The sequence below is a fragment of the Amblyomma mixtum genome, chromosome 2, assembly GCF_055824585.1.
Source record: "Amblyomma mixtum isolate Tamu chromosome 2, ASM5582458v1, whole genome shotgun sequence".
NCBI classification, from domain to species: Eukaryota; Metazoa; Arthropoda; class Arachnida; order Ixodida; family Ixodidae; genus Amblyomma; species Amblyomma mixtum.
The window spans coordinates 125986661-126005431 of NC_143013.1; positions in this window are offsets into that span (position 1 = coordinate 125986661).

Consider the following 18771-nt stretch of genomic DNA (forward strand, 5'->3'; position numbering starts at 1 on the left):
GTTTTGTCACTGAATCGAAAGGCAAAACTATAAGTCATAAAATGGAGGGTCAGATAATTTTTGTATCAAATTCTGACCGCTCCAAAATACACGTTTAAGCAGCGTCCCTACTGCAGTATCTACCCAGAACCCGTACGAAAGAGCTTAGCGTATTCATATAAAGCGCTAAACAAAGGTCTCCACATGCTTTACGCCGGATATGCTCCTGTCTTCGTAAAATTCCCCTCTTGCTTCTTCCCTGAGGAATAAAGCGTGCGAGCTTGCTTATTGTGCAAAAAGAAAGTCTTTTTCCACCGATAGTACGAGCCCGTTCATCAAGATGGGAACGCTCCAAGCAAAGCGTCGATCGTCGCGCTAAACGGGGAATTGTGTCGGAGCGCGTGTTCTTCAATAACATTCGCGGTTATCGTTTCTATGTTGACGTGTGCATCCGAACAAGCGCACCGCCGAGAGCACACACATTCCAATAATTTTTTCTGCTGAAAACAGTTCTGAGCCAACTGCCATGGATCCTTGCCTCTTTTTGACCACCGTCTTAGTGAGTGCTTGATTTTTAGTGTTCGTTTTGTTTCAATCTAAGTGGTTTTAGTGGGGATGTCTCTAATTCGCACAACTTTACAGCCATCATTCTTGCCTGCAGAATCAATGAATACTCTCTCGGCAGTCACTGCAGTCTTGCATGCAAAAATTGCGCTAATTAAAACAGTGTCAATTAAAAGATCAGTGTCAATCGCTAAAACATTTACCATTTGTACACTCACATAGACAGTAAGAATGTAATATACCTGAACAATAACTCCATCAGTACAAAAAAAATAAACCACCCCGTTGCAGCAATAGGTTTCTTAGGTAAAAAAACGTCGGAGATCTTACTTTACACATTATGCCTGTACAAAAACAAGGAGTAAAAAGAGGGTAGCAAAATCACAGAACACTGTCAGTTTCCATTCTGCAGAACCCTCTGAGATTTCTTTTTTGTGTTAGTTTCAGTGACTGAATTTATTCAGAGGTATGGAGACATTTTTTTTTTTTTTCAAATAATAACGTTCCCAGTGTGACATTCTTTTACCCAGAAACCATTCTGTTTCTTGCGATTCACATTATCAATATTTGTGATAAAAACGTATACAAATCCAAGGGCTGTCACAGTATTACTTTCCTCACATTGACCCATGAGGCCATCCTTGATGCGCTGGAAACTGTGGGCATCGGTGGTCGGATGTTTGCGTGGATAGAGAGCTATCTGTCCAAAAGATCATTTTTTATCCAATGTGAAGATGGCCCGACGCCTGCGCATTACGCCTACCGTGGCGTGCCCCGGGGAGGTGTCCTTAGCCCTACATTGTTTAATCTGACTCTCATCGCCCTCCCTGAGAACCTCCCTAACACCGTCCAGGGGTGTATGTACCCCGATGACATCTGCATTTGGGCCTCCTCTGTGACGCGTCTCCAGGTGCGTGCAAGACTTCAGCGGGCAGCATCGATCACTTCTTCCTATCTCCAGAAGCAAGGTCTCAGCGTTTCACCGGAAAAGTGCGCGCTAGTGGGATTTATACGTAAATGTATGACTCCATATACGGTACGCATCGACGGTCAAGTCATTCTGACAGCAAAATCTCATCGTTTCCTAGGGATCCTGATCGACCGCAATTTATCATGGAGACCGCATTGCACTCTACTGAAAAAAAAGCTAACATCTATCGCTCATTTACTCCGATTTCTGGGTGGATTTCGTCCGTCCAGTCAATGCTGGAGTTGTACTGAGCTCTATTTGTGGGATGCTTGCGGTACAGTACACCTGTACTTTCAAGCACGTGTAAAACTAACTTGCGTGCCCTCCAGTCAGTGCAGGGTCAGGCCCTTCGCACATGCCTTGGTCTCCCTCGGAGCGCATCAACACTGGGTAGCATTGCACTCGCCAAAGACCACCCGATCTCTACTTATATTGTCCTAGACTGCTTGCGAATGCACATTCGTCGTATTTCAAGGATTCAACAGCATCACCTTGCGCCTCTGCCACTGCAGAGACCACATTCTGCATTTGCAAAGGTGATAACGACGCAGCAGTTGTCGATACCAGAACAGTTCACCCCGGCAGCACTACCTCCCTCTCCTCTGTGGTGTATGCGGCTCCCATGTGTGCGCCTTGCTATTCCGGGGATAGCGAAGATGTCAAATTTATCGACGCCAGCCATTAAGCAACTGACACTGTCCATGCTCCACTTCGAATGTTGGGGCCGTACTCACGTCTATACGGGTGGATCAGTAACCTCTACTAGTTCTGCTTGCGCTGTGGTCGTTCCTGCGCGACAGGCTCAAATTCATCAACAAATTTCGCATCGGACTACCTCTACTGGAGCAGAATTGGCCGCACTTCTTGCTGCTGTACAGTATATCTCACAACAATCACTTCAAAAATGGGCTGTTTTCTGTGATTCAAAAGCTGCCCTGCAATGTCTTCGAAACATGCCTTGAGACATAGCGATCATGAGCAACTTGTAGCGGAGATACGATATCTGCACCACCAGGCAATCGAACAAAATCATGAAATCATCTTCCAGTGGGTACCAGGCCATAGCGGCATTGTTGGTAACACCTTAGCTGACGATGCTGCTCGATCGGCTCACGATACAACCAACACTGTCCGCATACCACTGACAAGAGCTGACGCAGCAAGGCACCTTCAACTGCTCGCCCGAAACCTGACTGTAATGTCGTGGTCTGCCCCTGGAGGTTGGACCCCCCTATCGCACCACTTCAACCTCTTCCTTCAACATCATATACCATTCGGCCTCCCCCGCGGTGATGCTACGCTGTTGTGCCGCCTGTGGCTGGGAGTGGCGTTCACAAACACCTATTCCCATCTCATCGCAATGGCAGACTCTCCAGCCTGTGACCAGTGCGGTTGTGATGAAACGATCGGACACCTCCTCTGTGACTGCCCTCGTTTTGAGCGAGAGCGCGGTTTCCTAATTCCTACTCTGCACCGCTTGGACTCGCGTCCTTTAACAGAGTCCAACGTTCTGGCGCCGTGGACACAACCTTCCTCACAAAGGAAAGCGATGAAAGCGCTCCTGAATTTCTTAAGGGACTCGGGGTTGAATTCCCGCCTATAATCTTTAAGTTTTCAGTACGCGCCCTCTGTCCCCGTGACATAGTGGTCGCTGGACACTTAGAAAACTCATTTCATTGCTGCTCTTTTTCGTTTTTTCCCCTTTGTTCCCCTCCCCAAGTGTAAGGTAGCCAACAGAGCATCGCCTGGTTAACCTCCCTGCCTTTCCGTCCTTCTCTCTCTCTCTCTCTCTCTCTCTCTCTCATTTCATCATTTCTAAGTAGTTATGATTATTTCCTGCTCAGCCGTGGATAATGTTACCTGCTATATTACCTGGCACCTTGTCTAATGGCTGCACCCTTCATCGCGAGGCTCATGCATATGCTCCGATGCTTATATATCAAACCACTCTACTACTTCTTCATAAATTAGCTTTTTTTTTAGCATGAAATGCTTTTAGCTCCCGTTGTCGGCAGTGTGGTGACGTCACGCCGAGACCGAGAGCCATCATCCGGGCACTGAATTCCAGTCATCCGGGCTCTGAAACGAGAACATCCGGGCACCGTACGAGACTTAACGAGATTTAACGAGACTCTCTAAGCCCACCTACGCGACCGGCATGCAAGCGCCGGTTGGTCTCCAAACGAGTCACAAAAAATAACTGCTGCCAGTGCCTTCTCAATGTTTATCAAGATATCAGTCGAGCTGTGCGTTTGATAATGCACGGAATTATAATTTTCGATTTCTAATAACGCGTGCAGAAAGCACATACATGCCACAATATTTAAGCATGAAATGCTTTTAGCTCCAGTGAAGTTCGCGGTGCTGTGTTTTGTTTGCTGTATCCGGTCGCTTTATGGAAATGCCCATTAAGCCCCTTTTCTTGGGCCCTCCGCACAACCGCACAGAAAGGGGTCAGTGAACCCAGCGGGAGAACGGAGGCGCCGAATGGCGGGGAATTACAGGAGACGTCGAACTCCCCTCATGGACTCAGTCGTTAGGTGGCATCCTGTGTGCACGTGTGTACGGCGAGGCTGACCCGCGCCACAGTGCGTGGCTCTTTGTACCATGTCTGCAGCGGCATGCTTTGACATATTGTCACGCTAGCTGCAGGCAGGAGGAGCGACGACGAGAAACAGATGAGTTGAAATGGCGTTCCTCGAACTTGGCGGCAACCGGACGTTGGGAAAGCGAGTGTTCGCGAAGCTCGCAGCAGGAAAGCATAATTATCCGAAATCGTGATGGTGGAAAGTGTGCATATGTGTACAGTGTCGCGATGAGTTACCTTCTTTCCCCAATCATTCATTGGTTGTGTTATTCTTTCCCCAACTGCTGATTGGTGGTATTTTCCTTTCCCCAATAAGTTATTGGGGGGATGTTTGTATAGTACTTGATTGGCTATTCTCCCACCGAGGGCGGGGACAGAGGATTTAAAACCTGCTGCTTCGGCAGGACCGAGGGCTGGTTTCGTCACCTAGAACTGCGAGCCAGTCAATTGTAAATATGTTTTCTCCTTGCTTGTATCCTCCTTTGTGCTTTTAATTGTTATAAAAAGTTAACCTCTCCTAAAGTGTCCTCTTGCAATGTGATTGAGCAAAACGAATCTGCAAGACGTCAAGAATCCTTCAATCATCATCATTAACTAAATTTCCCTCTACGAGATCAAGAGGGAATCCAACTGGCGCAGTCGCGACAGGATTTGCTACGTCTTCCTGCTCGAGGTATCTGACGGAGGGGCGGAGGATCAAGTCGGTGGACCAGCTGCAGAGCGGTACGTCCTAAAGGAGGAACGTCAGCGTCATAGAGCGACGTTGAAAGCTTCATGAGACTGCTGGTTAATGTCAACGGGACGTAGGAGGCTCAAGTCAGCGAGAAGCTGAAGGAGCCAGGCGACCGACGTGTCGTGGAGGTGCCTAGTCCGTGAGCTGCGGAAGGAACCAGGCGTTCCCGTTGAGGTTCAAGAGAAGAACCAGGCGACCAGCGAGTCAAACGAGGCAGGAGCTTCAAGTCAGCGAGCTGCTGTGAGAGCCGGGGCTCAACTCAACTCATCCGCATCAAGGAGCCCGCTGTCGTCACTCAGGGCGACGAGACTACCGTGGCAGAGGAAAGCAACCTGCGAGGTAGGAGACCTTTCTGCTTCCTCCGAATTCACCATGTCGGTGTAGTGTTTTCGTGCTATAGACGATAGCACAGAAAAGGGAGATGGCTGCCGTACGGTATAATTGGGAGGGCAAGATGCGATGTTTGGAGTTTGAGGAGGCAGAAAAGCTGCTTGAAATTGAGAAGTTGAAACTTCTAATTGAGCAAGAAAAAACAAAGCTTGCACAGATGCAGTTGAAAGTAGGGCAGGGAACGAAAGCCGATAGCAGGATGTTATTTGCAGCAGTGCAATGTTTTGACTGCATGGAATTTGGGCATCTAATGATTGACTGTCCGAAATCGAAGCGAGAACAGCATGTTCCCGTATTGAGAATTACCTGTGGGCCAATGGCTATAGGTGTGAAAGCTGCAGCGGTTAGGCATCAGGGCCCAACCGTGTGTGCCGTGCCAGGAGAGATGGCTGAGGGCATAGGGGCGTTGTTCATGCCTGTGAAGCTCTGCCTGTCAGAGCAAACTGAGATAGAGCAGACCCAGAAGGCACATGAGTGCATTGTGTGTGAACAGGTGTTCAGCACTGGGCCAGAACAGGTTGACGCAAACTCTGGGGCAGCTGTAATGCTCGACGAAGAGGTAGAGCAGGCACGAATAGAGGCAACACTCTTTTCAGGCGAAGGTAAGCTGGCTGCCAAAGATGAATCGGTTAGCCAGCCGGAGCTGACACTCTGCGCAGTGACAGCAGATGTAGCTGACGGTGTAGCGAAGTTGGTGACACCTGAGACGCACTCGCTGTTAGACCAGATAGAAAGAGAGCGGCTACATCAAGAAAATGAGAGGGATGATTTGGAAGAGCATTTCAAAATTCGAGACAAATCTGAGACGCCGGTAGAGCTTGAGGCCAATTCGGTAGCTGCAAAAGTTTTTGCAGCAGATTGTGAGCTAACAACGAGCGATGAGGCTGCATTTGATGCCGAGGAAGGAAGGAATGCGCGTTTGATCACTGCAATAGTTTTCGAAGCTGATAAGGAATTGCAGGATTCGGATAATGCGTCTGTCCCTGTGGGTATCGACGTGGAGGAGACACAGTATGCTTCATCGCCAGAAGTGGGGAAGCAAGCTGGTGAAGGTAGTTGTCAGAAAAGAAGGCGTGACAGCACGATTTTCTTTGAAGCGAACGTCGGTGGGCACCTGTACGAAGAGCTAGCGCTACGTGAATCTCAATGCAAAACTGCATGCGAAGTAGCCGATGAGAGGCCTGAGCGAACTGTAAAATTGAAAGAAGTGGAGAATGCAGACGCGAGGGCAGCAGCAATCTTCGTAGCCCGCGGGGAGCAGGTGAGCTCTATTGCTCCGACGGTGGCGGCAGCCTTTAGAACCGGTGTTTTCCCGGATAATTCGGAAGTTGGGTCCAGTCTTCTGGGCAAGGCTCAAAAGAAACAAGTGTTGTTTCGAGATGTAGGTGGCTAGAATTTATTTCTGCCAGTTCGGGGCACCGATCTGACATGGTGAATTCTGGAATGTGCAGATTGGTTTCCGGCCTTGTGTGTGCGGGTTGAAATATCCGCTGTGTGCGCGCATGTGTGCGTGCTGGTATACTGACCGGACAGCCGGCACATGTGCGCGTGTTGGTGGACTGACCGGACAGCCGACGTACGCGTGTGTGCGTGTGTATGTACTTTTGTTGTTGGACACCGTGGCTGAACTTTAATGTCCCACTGACAACAAGTGTCCGTGTGACATTCTTGGTTGGGAGGAGTGAAGTTCGCGGTGCTGTGTTTTGTTTGCTGTATCCGGTCGCTTTATGGAAATGCCCATTAAGCCCCTTTTCTTGGGCCCTCCGCACAACCGCACAGAAAGGGGTCAGTGAACCCAGCGGGAGAACGGAGGCGCCGAATGGCGGGGGATTACAGGAGACGTCGAACTCCCCTCATGGACTCAGTCGTTAGGTGGCATCCTGTGTGCACGTGTGTACGGCGAGGCTGACCCGCGCCACAGTGCGTGGCTCTTTGTACCATGTCTGCAGCGGCATGCTTTGACATATTGTCACGCTAGCTGCAGGCAGGAGGAGCGACGACGAGAAACAGATGAGTTGAAATGGCGTTCCTCGAACTTGGCGGCAACCGGACGTTGGGAAAGCGAGTGTTCGCGAAGCTCGCAGCAGGAAAGCATAATTATCCGAAATCGTGATGGTGGAAAGTGTGCATATGTGTACAGTGTCGCGATGAGTTACCTTCTTTCCCCAATCATTCATTGGTTGTGTTATTCTTTCCCCAACTGCTGATTGGTGGTATTTTCCTTTCCCCAATAAGTTATTGGGGGGATGTTTGTATAGTACTTGATTGGCTATTCTCCCACCGAGGGCGGGGACAGAGGATTTAAAACCTGCTGCTTCGGCAGGACCGAGGGCTGGTTTCGTCACCTAGAACTGCGAGCCAGTCAATTGTAAATATGTTTTCTCCTTGCTTGTATCCTCCTTTGTGCTTTTAATTGTTATAAAAAGTTAACCTCTCCTAAAGTGTCCTCTTGCAATGTGATTGAGCAAAACGAATCTGCAAGACGTCAAGAATCCTTCAATAATCATCATTAACTAAATTTCCCTCTACGAGATCAAGAGGGGGAATCCAACTGCTCCCGTTGTCGGCAGTGTGCTGATAGTCACGCCAAGACCGAGAGCCAACATCCGGGCACTGAGTTCCACTCATCCGGGCACTGAAACGAGAACATCCGGGCACCGTACGAGATTTAACGAGACTCTCTAAGCCCTCCTACAGGACCGGCATACAAGCGCCGGTAGCTTCGCGCCGAACAGGTGGTGGCGTTCCTCCCTTCCTGTATGGTGCGTTTGGGTGTCCACCGAGATGACAGAGAATTACTGGGCCATTTCCTTTCCTCAAAAAGCGTTTCGTTCAAAGGGCAACGCATCGCGCCGAATGGGTGGTGACGTTCCTCCCTTCCTGTACGGTGCGGTTCGGGTGTCCACCGCGATGACAGAGAATTACTGCTCCATTTCCTGACCTCAAAAAACGTTGCGTTCAAAGGGCAAGGCATCGCGCCGAACGGGTGGTGGCGTTCTTACCTTCCTGTAAGGTGCGACTCGGGTGTCCACCGAGATGGCAGAGAATTACTGCGTAATTTCCTTTCCTCAAAAAGCGTCGCGTTCAAAGGACGAAGCATCACGCCGAACGGGTGGTGGCGTTCCGCGGACTGCCTGGCAGCGCTACAACACGCTGTCGCGTTCCACTCCTAAAGGCGGAGCTTAAGCGTCATTAATTAGCAGTTTATTAGTATTTAGTCATTAATCAGTCATTACATACTAATCAGTAATTTGTCATTACTTCGTCATGAATTATGTGTGACGTAATCCAGTGGTAACATCACCAGTGTCGCATACGCAAAGTGGTGCTGAAAACGCTTTCGCCTCTACGCACTTCGGACAGTTTCGAACGCGCTGCATATACATTCTTGTCAGGCCTGCGTCTCGTCGTGTCCGCGTGCGCTTCGGATTATGCCCGTAAACATTTCATGCTTACTCTACTCTCGGTTACGGGAGAGGCAGAGTTTTTTTTAAAGCATGGTTTGCCCGTCCTGCTAAATTTGTACATTATAGCACAAACCTCTGCAGCCGCTGCTCTAAATAACCTGCGGGATGCTTTCGTTAGAATGTTCCGTCCCCTATTAATTATAACACCTTTAGTATTTATCGCTATACAAAGAACGTTTTGTTTCATTTCGTATTTTTTAATGTGGACGCGAAAACAAATTTATTTTATTTATTTGAGAATACTGCAGCCCTCACTTGAGGGCCGTAACAGGAGAGGTTTTTCTTTTAATTTTCGAGGAACAAAAACTCAGGCACCAACAAGACACAAAAAACATAATCAAAAAACGAATGCAGGACCAGCTGTGACAGAAAGAGAGAGGGAAAAAAAACACCAACAAAGTACACCCGAATCACTTAACAAAGCTGAGGGAAATCATAACAGCAGCATGATCAGTTGTCAATTGCCCCGTAGCCTGTAATATAATTCAAAAAGGTTCTCAAACTCTTTGGCATTTTGAGCTGTGACAATGCATTCCGCAAGACCATTCCACATATTAATACATGAGGGGAAAAAAGGGTTTTGAAAAGTAGATAGGTGGGCTCTGTACGGTCGTATTGCGGCACTGTGGTTTAAACGCACACTGTGTTTTAGAGGCGGGTGAATATAAGTTTGTTTATTTTTAGTTCTATCCTGGTGACTTGGAAAACCAGTTTCAAACGTCGTTTTTCTCGTCGTGTTTCGAGCAGTTCCAGATCGCAACATTTAAGCATGTCTGTTACGGAATCGGTCTTTCGATAGCGCGAACATACAAAACGCACTGCGGTTCTCTGAAATTTTTCGAGCTTATCTCTAAAGTACACTTGGTGGGGGCTCCAAACGGAGGAGGCATACTCCAAAACCGGGCGGATAAATGTCTTGTATGCAGTTAACTTCAAATTTCTTGGTGCATGCTGTAATTTTTTTCTCAAATAACAAAGTTTGCGATAGGCTTTAGAGCAGACCTCCTCTACATGGATGCGCCAGCTCAGTTCGTCATGAATAATTATTCCTAAATACTTAAAGCTACGTACATTGGACAAGGAATTTTCATCAATTTTGTAATCAAAGGAAAGCTTGGTTTTTCTTTCTTGTGATATGAGCAAACGTCGAGTAATTAATTTCCATTCCCCCTTTTACGCACCAGTCATGCAGGCGTCGGTTGATTTCAATTTGATCAGTTGAATCGATCACTCTAGAGTAAATTTGGCAATCGTCAGCATAAAGCTTAATTTTTACAGGTGAATCAATAACACTAGGAATGTCATTTATATAAACCAAAAACAATAACGGCCCCAATACTGACCCTTGTGGAACCCCAGACAAAACTTCCAGTGAACTAGACATGTGGTTTCCAATGCGGACGGACTGTACACGGTCACTCAGGTAAGCTGCAATCCAGTTTACAATGTCTGAATCAATACCTGCATTCCGAAGCAGTTTACCATGCGGAACCTTATCAAATGCCTTGGCAAAATCTATGCAGATGAGGTCAGTTTGTTCGCGGGCATCTAAAGCTGCACAGAAATCATGAACCGTTTCAATGAGTTGTGAAACAGTGGATAAACCACTTCGTAATCCATGTTGTGACGAACAGAAGAAGTTATTCGCCTCAAGAAAGAGAATGATGTGCTTTGCTATGGCGTGTTCTATAACCTTGCAAGTCACCGAAGTGAGCGATATTGAACGATAGTTGGTAACTCGACTTCGACTACCAGATTTAAAAACAGGAATCACAACAGCGCAGCGCCAGTCTTGAGGTAGTGAACAGGTTTCCAAGGACTTTCGAAAGATTATTGTTAGGAAAAATGATACCCATTCATCATATCCCCGCAAGAATTCACTAGGGATCCCGTATCAAGCGCAAGGAGTTGCTGGAATATGCCCGGTTGGTTGATGTCTAGAGGGCCCAATGCGCAAGCGCCAAAATCATCGTAATGATCGTTTCCATGATCTGTTGTTTTTTGCGTAAATACTGACGTGAAGAACACATTGAAACAGTCTGCTATATGCGTCTTTTCTGTGATCATTTCGAATGCACTTTTTCTCTGGTCTATTTCTTCTTTTTCATCGCTGAAGTAACTCTACAATATTTGCGGCGCAGGCTTGAGGAAGCACGGGAGCGTCTCGCTAAAATACTTTTTCTTGGATTCCTTTAAAGCTTTTTTCAGTTGAGCACGCGAATGAATAGCAGCGTAGGTTGTTAGGGAAATGCCGGCATTCGCCTCAGAACCAATTTTATTCCGGGCTTCTTTCCAGCCAGCGATATTCTCTATATTAGTATTTTGTCCATGATTGTGATGTACAGTTTTTAAATCCCCTTTTTCAACTTGGCTAAAGTGCCTAAAGAGAGAAAATGCATTCACGAACGTGTACCGGGAGAGCTTTAGTTCACTCTTGAGGTGTGGGAAATAAAACTCTTCCCCTGAAACATCATACTATATGTGTTCACTTGAAGGAATGACACGACTTCCAAATTTTAGCTTTTTTAGATATTCATAGTGAATACTTTTCGAATCGTTCTATATTCATGAGTAGGAGAAATTCTTTTGTTCCTGAAACGCTGGTTATCGCGATGCCGCACAGAACTTTGTGAATTCCAAGCGAACAAACGATAGTTCAGTGTGAAAGGCACGTAACCAGTCGGTATAGTTTTCGCCAGAAATAGGAGGCCCATATTATTCCGTATCAGTCCCTTGATGTTCGCGGACCAAGCATTTGTTCGCAAACTCAGCAACCATTGAGGCCGATATAACGACAATCTGCTGGGAGACAGCGCGAAAATATCGGATTGCTGTATTGCTGATATCTCTCTGTAGAGTTAAACTTCGTTTTTTTTATATTAAATTTGCTTTCCCGACAGACAGACGTCTGTCGAATATTATCTTTCGACAGAATTCTCCAGTCTAAGAATAATAATGACGAATAATAATGAAAAATAATAATAATAATTAAGGCAGATAAGGCCTAATATTTTCTTTTTATTGAAAGATGGCGCTTCTCCGCTTTCTTCTTACCTGTGGTTTTCCGTTTTCGAAAGCAGTAACTTCAGAATCCTCCTGCCTGCGCCAGGAAAACATCTCGTTGGCCGCTTGCAATGCCACCAAGGCTACTCGCATTCCTTATGAGGCGCCATGATGAGCCGGGACTTCGATTTCAATGCTTTCGCAGGAACAGGACAGGTGATATTTTTCGAATCAACAGAACCGCAAGTTTCAGTAATCGTGCGTAAAAACAATACCGAGTGCTGTGGTGAGAGGGATGCAAAAACGAATGAAACTTCCTAATACTGAGAGTCCGTTTGGACATGACGCTTTATAATAGGCGATTCTAAAAAAAAATTAGTGCACTGTTCGTACAGCGTACAGTCTTCACCACTGAAACGTATACAGCCTTTAGTCTGCGTACCGCATATTTTTACATCGGGTGTTTTTAAATCAGGTATTTTAGAACTATTTATAACAATGTTATTAGGTATATCTAGTCTGTACCAGCAATATATATAAAGTTTTCTTTATTTTTCTTTATTGAAGCTAGGCCACGTGTTGATAGGGGATATTCAAAATTCCGCAAGTGCGCTCCGCGCATAAAAATGTTGTCCCAAACAAGATGGCTGACCATGCGTTTCCAGCCGAAACAAAGCAAGAAAGACTAGTTTTTTGTTTTATTCTTCCGAAATACGTTTCTTGCATTCTACCCACACCTTTAGCGCCGGTCCTGTAGCCCACCCAGTTCCTTTATAGCGAAGTCGGCCATCTTTTTTGGGGCAACATAGCTATATGGGAAAGCGCACTTGCGGAATTTTGAATATCCCCGGAGAGCTTTATTCAGAGCTGATTACTGAGCTCCGACGTCCGCGATTCCTGTTTGATAGCGCAGTGCTCCACTGCCCGCGTGGTCTTCTTCACTGGCGCCGCATTGGAGACGGTGTAAAAGATTCAGCACATATCTATTGCGATTCAACGGTATTTCACCAGAGGACAACAACGACAACAACGCAACGCCCACGCCACATTTGCTGATACCGTCTGGATTTCCATAGTCCGAGGACTACGGATTCTTTTTGTCGCTTGTTTAAAGGCACCTACGGCTTTCGTATTTGCTCCATTACTTTAAGCGAATTCTATTCTTTGAATAGTGTATTTCACACAAGGAAAAAAAAGTCGCCCGATGCAAAACTTTGCAAAAAAAAAAAGATCTTTGTGATTGTAGTGCTCCCTTTGTTGGTTGAATGCAGGTTCACAATAAGTGTTGTCAACAGAAAATGCGTTTTTATGAGCAAAGAAAACATTTTTCCTGATTTCTGCGGTTCTCTATTTCACAATTGCCGTCAGATCTCCCGAGTGTTGCTTATCACAATGCTAGTTTAGTTTTAAGCACAATTGTTGTCTGGGAACAATATATTGTAACAAAGATAGGAGCTTTGATAGCCACACTCATATCCCGGGGGCTTTTAATCTCGCTAGTACATATGCGATTATTGCTCCTCTTGCCGGTTTTCAAGCCAATTTATAATCCAGCCTACTGCTCAAAAAACATTTCAGTTATTCATTGAAATACAATATTTTTGCATCACGTGTTGGCTTCAGTGAGCATCGAGGGCTGTCTTCACGGTCAGAAAATAGCGCTTAATTTAGTTCTTAGTTTCGGTGAAATGTTTGTTTGAAAGGGGGGGAAGGGACATTTAACGTCCCAAAGCGACTCAGGCTTTGAGGCATGCCGTAGCGAAGGGCTCGGTAAATTTCGGCCACCTAGGGTTCTTTGACGAGCACACTGACATAGCACAGTACACGGGCCTCTACAATGTTTCCTCCATCGAAATTCGACCACCGCGGCCGGGATCGAACCCGCGTCTTTCGGGTGAGCAGCCGAGCTCCATAACCTCTGAGCTGCCGCGGTGATGTTTGAAATGTGCCACAATAATAATATGTACGAGCTAAAAATTTCCACCACAATTTCTTTAAACATATTTGCCAAAACATGGGAGTGTGAATACGGGCAGTTAAAAAATTTATTCGGGCTTGGGCGTGGCAATAATATACAGAGAAAAAGATTCATACCTGCGCTTTGAATCCAACGGATGACATCGCCCTGCGTTTTTGATTTGCTCCCCCATTTTGTTGCACGCCGAAAGCATTTCAGTGCAGTACAGAAAGACCTGTGCGAATCTGATATAAAAACATTTTTCCTGTTAAAAGCACAAGCTTACAGTGATGTTTACTTATTTTCGTATCAAAAGTACTGCTGTTCTGCTAATGAACTGTCCGACTGGTGTTAACCATAACCAGCGCTTTGATTAAACATGCCTCGAAAATAACTTAACATCCAGGTTTGACTTATCATACAAATCATTCTCTCGGATATTTTCCATATCCGGATTATGAAAGTTAAGCGCATAAGAACTGTTCAAATCAAGCCTTCCTAACCATAATTTTTATATTGCAATGGTGCATTCCATACCCGTTCGAAAGATACAGGAGAAAATAAGCAACGTGACGAAACTGTGACAGAAAAAATAAACACACAAATAACGATGTACAAGATGGTACTCACAGCAAAATAGAGTCCTGCTTTCTATAGCTATTAGACTGCTCTATAAAATTAGAACCGACCCTATAAACAATCGGATCTATGGCAATTTTTGAATAAAAAGCCCAAAATTTTAAGAGAAGGCGATGAGAGTGAAAACCAGGCAGCGCTACACAAGCACACCATTGATACCTGGACTGTGTAGCTTTTGACCGATTTCTCTTAAAATTTAGTTTTTCCCGCGGAGCTCGGCTTCCACTAAACAAGAAAAACTTTTTCTGTGCTAGCGGTGCACAATCGCCTATGCTTACGCATGCTATACTGCGGTTTCCGGCATAATATGCTTTGAGCAAAGAAACAGAACCTCAGCCTGCCTCTTAACCAAAAAGACGAACACAGTGCAGCGGCTAGAAAAATGAAAATAAAGTAACGTAGACGCAAGCGCATAGGTCTCGCACGCTTGTCTTACAACAATGTTACCCTGCACTTTATCTACATCTGCTGTTAAAGAATTCCGCGTCCTCCCGGTCCACACCAATTACGCTTAGGTTTGCCGCCTGCACTGAATTAAACAGACAGACGCTTGGTGCGCCAGATTACCCCCTCTCAAGTCCCAAAAGCGCTGCATATTTCATTCCGGAACCGCACCCTCCTTCGTCCGCGTGAGCTGATGCGTAAATCTTTTCAGCAGCGGTAGCGATCTGCCGTGGCCGCATGGAGCCTGCTTAGGTTTGTATTGTCCTCCCGTATTCGACGGCGCGAGCAAGTTACAGGGCCATATCGGGGAAATTTATCGCGTACGCCGCGGTGCATATGTTGAGCATGCTTCGCCGCAACGGCGGGTTTTACCTTCGCTGCCTATTCTGCAATCTCAAGAAGTGAATTATGGCGCTGTCTAAAATTGATCGCAGTGCTATTCAGTCACACTAGAAGATCATGAGGACCAAGGTGTTTTCAAATTACAGACCACCGTGGACTCTCTATGGCCATTCAGAAAGCTACATGGTAGAGTTTTAAGGAAGGTTTCTTTGTCGGTGCCTCTACGGAGGCCAGGCTCAAGTAATGATAGTGCCCCAAAAGCAGGCATTAAGAGATGCATCGGCCGGCGGTAGTGCTCCTGCACGTTGCATGGTGCTTTGAGCACACGCGATATTTGCAGAACAATACGACTCGCTATTCATTACACCAAGATGGTGTAAATGAAGCAATCTAGTGGCAGAGTAGGAGCTCCTACTCTGCCACTAGATTGCTTCATTTACACCATCTTGGTGTAATGAATAGCGAGTCGTATTGTTCTGCAAATATCGCGTGTGCTCAACGCAGAGTAGGAGCTCCTACTCTGCCACTAGATTGCTTCATTTACACCATCTTGGTGTAATGAATAGCGAGTCGTATTGTTCTGCAAATATCGCGTGTGCTCAACGCACCATGCAACGTGCAGGAGCACTACCGTCGGCCGATGCATCTCTTAATGCCTGCTTTTGGGGCACTATCATTACTTGAGAGCTGAAAGCTAGCTTTTTGAGAAACCGGGCTAGTCAGTAGTTAACATGAAACCTTCATAGCTCGATGAAGAAACTGCGATTCGGGAGATAAGAATAACCACTGCGCTGTTGTACTGCGGTTGTATGTAATGGTGTGCACAGCGCCGGTATACTGCTTCGAAGTCCCCGTATGTGTTCCTGCGATATGAATGTTAATATTACGATTTGAAAGTTACGGAAGTAAATATCAGATCCGCCAGAAACAGTGCACCTAAATATTACAGCCAGAGTCATAGCTCAGCAGATTATTTGCCTCATGGTAAGCGGCGCTGTAATATGTTACACATCAAAACTTCTTCATTAAGTATACAAAGATTAAGAATAAAGCACAGGTTGCCTCTTGAGAATGTCCTCCCTGTATTCATGGGATGCAGGTGAAAGTAACCAATGCTGGTCTAGGATTTGAAGAGCTATGGGTTTTAAAGGGCGGTACAGTTTTTTCGCTGTCATTGTCTTGGCCCTTGGGTGACAAAAAAAGTTGCCCAGGCTTAGCTTGGTTAAGCCAAGAATGCGTTGCATATTGCGCGGTCTTTTTGCGCGAGGTATTGCTTGGCGGCACTCAATTTTCTCAGCAGCTTTTCCTCCGTGACGTATGGATGGATTGATGGATGGATAGGAGCGCCCCCTTTGAAACGGGGCGGTGGCAACCGCCACCATGCTCAGCCGTCATTTTTTTTCTTTTTTTTTCTTTTTTTTATTTAACTTGGTTTGGTGACGTTAGGTCACGTGGTGACGTGACGTCACCAAACCACGTCATGTCACGTGGTTTGGTGGCTACCCGGCCGCGCCCAAGGGCTGAACTGAGTGTTTAACAGAGTACACTGTAGGCCAGTTGGTCATACATAATCTGAACGAACAAACGTAGCGTTTAAACAGCACACAGAAAGATGAGGAGAGGACGGGGCTGTAGCCCCGTCCTGTCCTCATCTTTCTGTGTCCTATTTAAACGCTACGTTCGTTCGTTCTGAACTGAGTGATTGCAATATGCTACGCATAAAAGTATGCAGTTACACTTTCTGAATGCTTTGCAATAGAGACATGCATTCCACGGCTTACACCCCTGAATTTCGGCTACTCCCTACCGCGTCCGAACACTTCGGCTTCCGCACTCTTGACCACCGATGTAATTATAGACGTACATTTCATGCATGGATGACTATACAGTACACTAAATGCAAGACCACGTGGATACGGAAGATATCGCTATTCATGCTGCCCAGGTCAACTTGTACGAAGAGGTAGTAGTTGAGGAAGAGTAAGGTAGTGCTTATAGAATACATGGACTCCCGCAAGCCATCAGAGGAGTTTATTTCTGCAGCACTTGACCTAAGCGTATTTACGCCAGTTCCTGGCAATTTTTTGTTTACTTCGGTGTGGTCACATACGCGATTTATCCGATGCATCACGAACGAACCTGCTTTTTGCTCACCTTCACTCAGCGGTTTAGGGCAATTGCTTCGACATATTATTTTTGATGCGAAACACCTTTCGGCAATCCAGACCTGTATTATTATTGAGTGCTGAAACAGGAATCAAATCTGACACTTAAAGTCGTCGGTGTATTGCCCTCGAATTAACACAATTTCCTTCGAAAATGCGGTCAATACAGCACCAGCTCTTTTCTCGGCAGTGAAGGGAAGCCGAGAATAGCGGAAAGGCTTCATTCGCCGCAAGGCAGTCGGGCTGTCAATATTTTGTGGGTCAGCTGGTAGTCGGAATGTTCCGATATAGCCCAAGTTTTGCAGAAATTTTATTCTTCTGGAAGTTCAAATAGGTATGAGCAGGAGGTGGAAAATATTCTTCATTCAAAGGTGTGTATGTTTTCTTCCGGTTCATTAACAGTTCGAGCCGGCGATAAAACTATCATATCCTCATCCTGCTTGCCTTTTTATTTTTAGTTTTTCTTCTTACTTTCCTTTTTTATTTTATTTTTTTATTTTGTGTTATCTAATATGTATTTGTTATTTCTGGGTCTGTAAGATGATCTGCAGTATGAAATAAATAAAGTAAATATGAAGTTTAAGCCTAAAACTCCATTTATGCACCACAAAATTCTTGCTACTTTCAGAAATATGATCAGAAAGAACTGGAGAAGTCCACTGCTTTTGTGGACGTTGTAAACAAAGTCGAACAGGTTGTCGAACAGGTTGTCGAACAGGTTGTCGAATAGGTTGTACAGTACATCCGCTTAGGATGTGGCGCCTTATTAGGGCACTAATGACGCTTGTTCCATCGGTAAACAAGAGCCCGCTTTGTGTCTTGAACGGTCTTTAAGTGGTGATGTTCACTTCGTGATCCGTCCTTCCAAAGGCGTCAATAAAGCGCCTCTCGTTCTTCGCTCGAGGCAAGCCTTGCTTCGCTACCTGGGCAGTTGAAGTAGCCTTCATGCACTCGGAGCCAATGTTGGCCGCATTAAAATCGCAGATGAAACGCGCGCATTCCCATTCGAAAGGCGTCCATTAAGACTTGGCTGAAGGCAGAAAAGAGAATTAAGAGTTCGATAGATGCGTTTTTAGCGCCATCCCTTGTATTTCGCCTGATCGCGTTTTCGGACCTCTGATCTTAGCCAGCTTTACGGCTTCTCTGAGGTCTTCATCAGTACCTTCGCAGCTCTTCTCTCAAGTTCCTGGATGCCAGTACGTAGGATACTTTAATGACGTCTTTCGTTTCAAACATCTCGTTCTGTTTCTAGTGGCTCTTGCAACGTTTAACCCGCCACTTTGAAAAACAAAACTTTCTCCACGATCATGCACTGCCTGTGAGAATGCCCCCAATCCATGGCAGTTAACTCCATACCCTGAAGATCCCCCTCCTCATTGAAGGTGACTCTGCAGCTGTTCAACCAGCTGACCAAGCATGGCTAGTGGATAGAGTTCTGCGTGACGCCCCACCCCGTGCACTCTTGGACAAGTAGGAGCCCGCCCTTCAGGACCTTTGGCTCTTTTCCTAAAATAAAGTTGTTCTTCCTGCT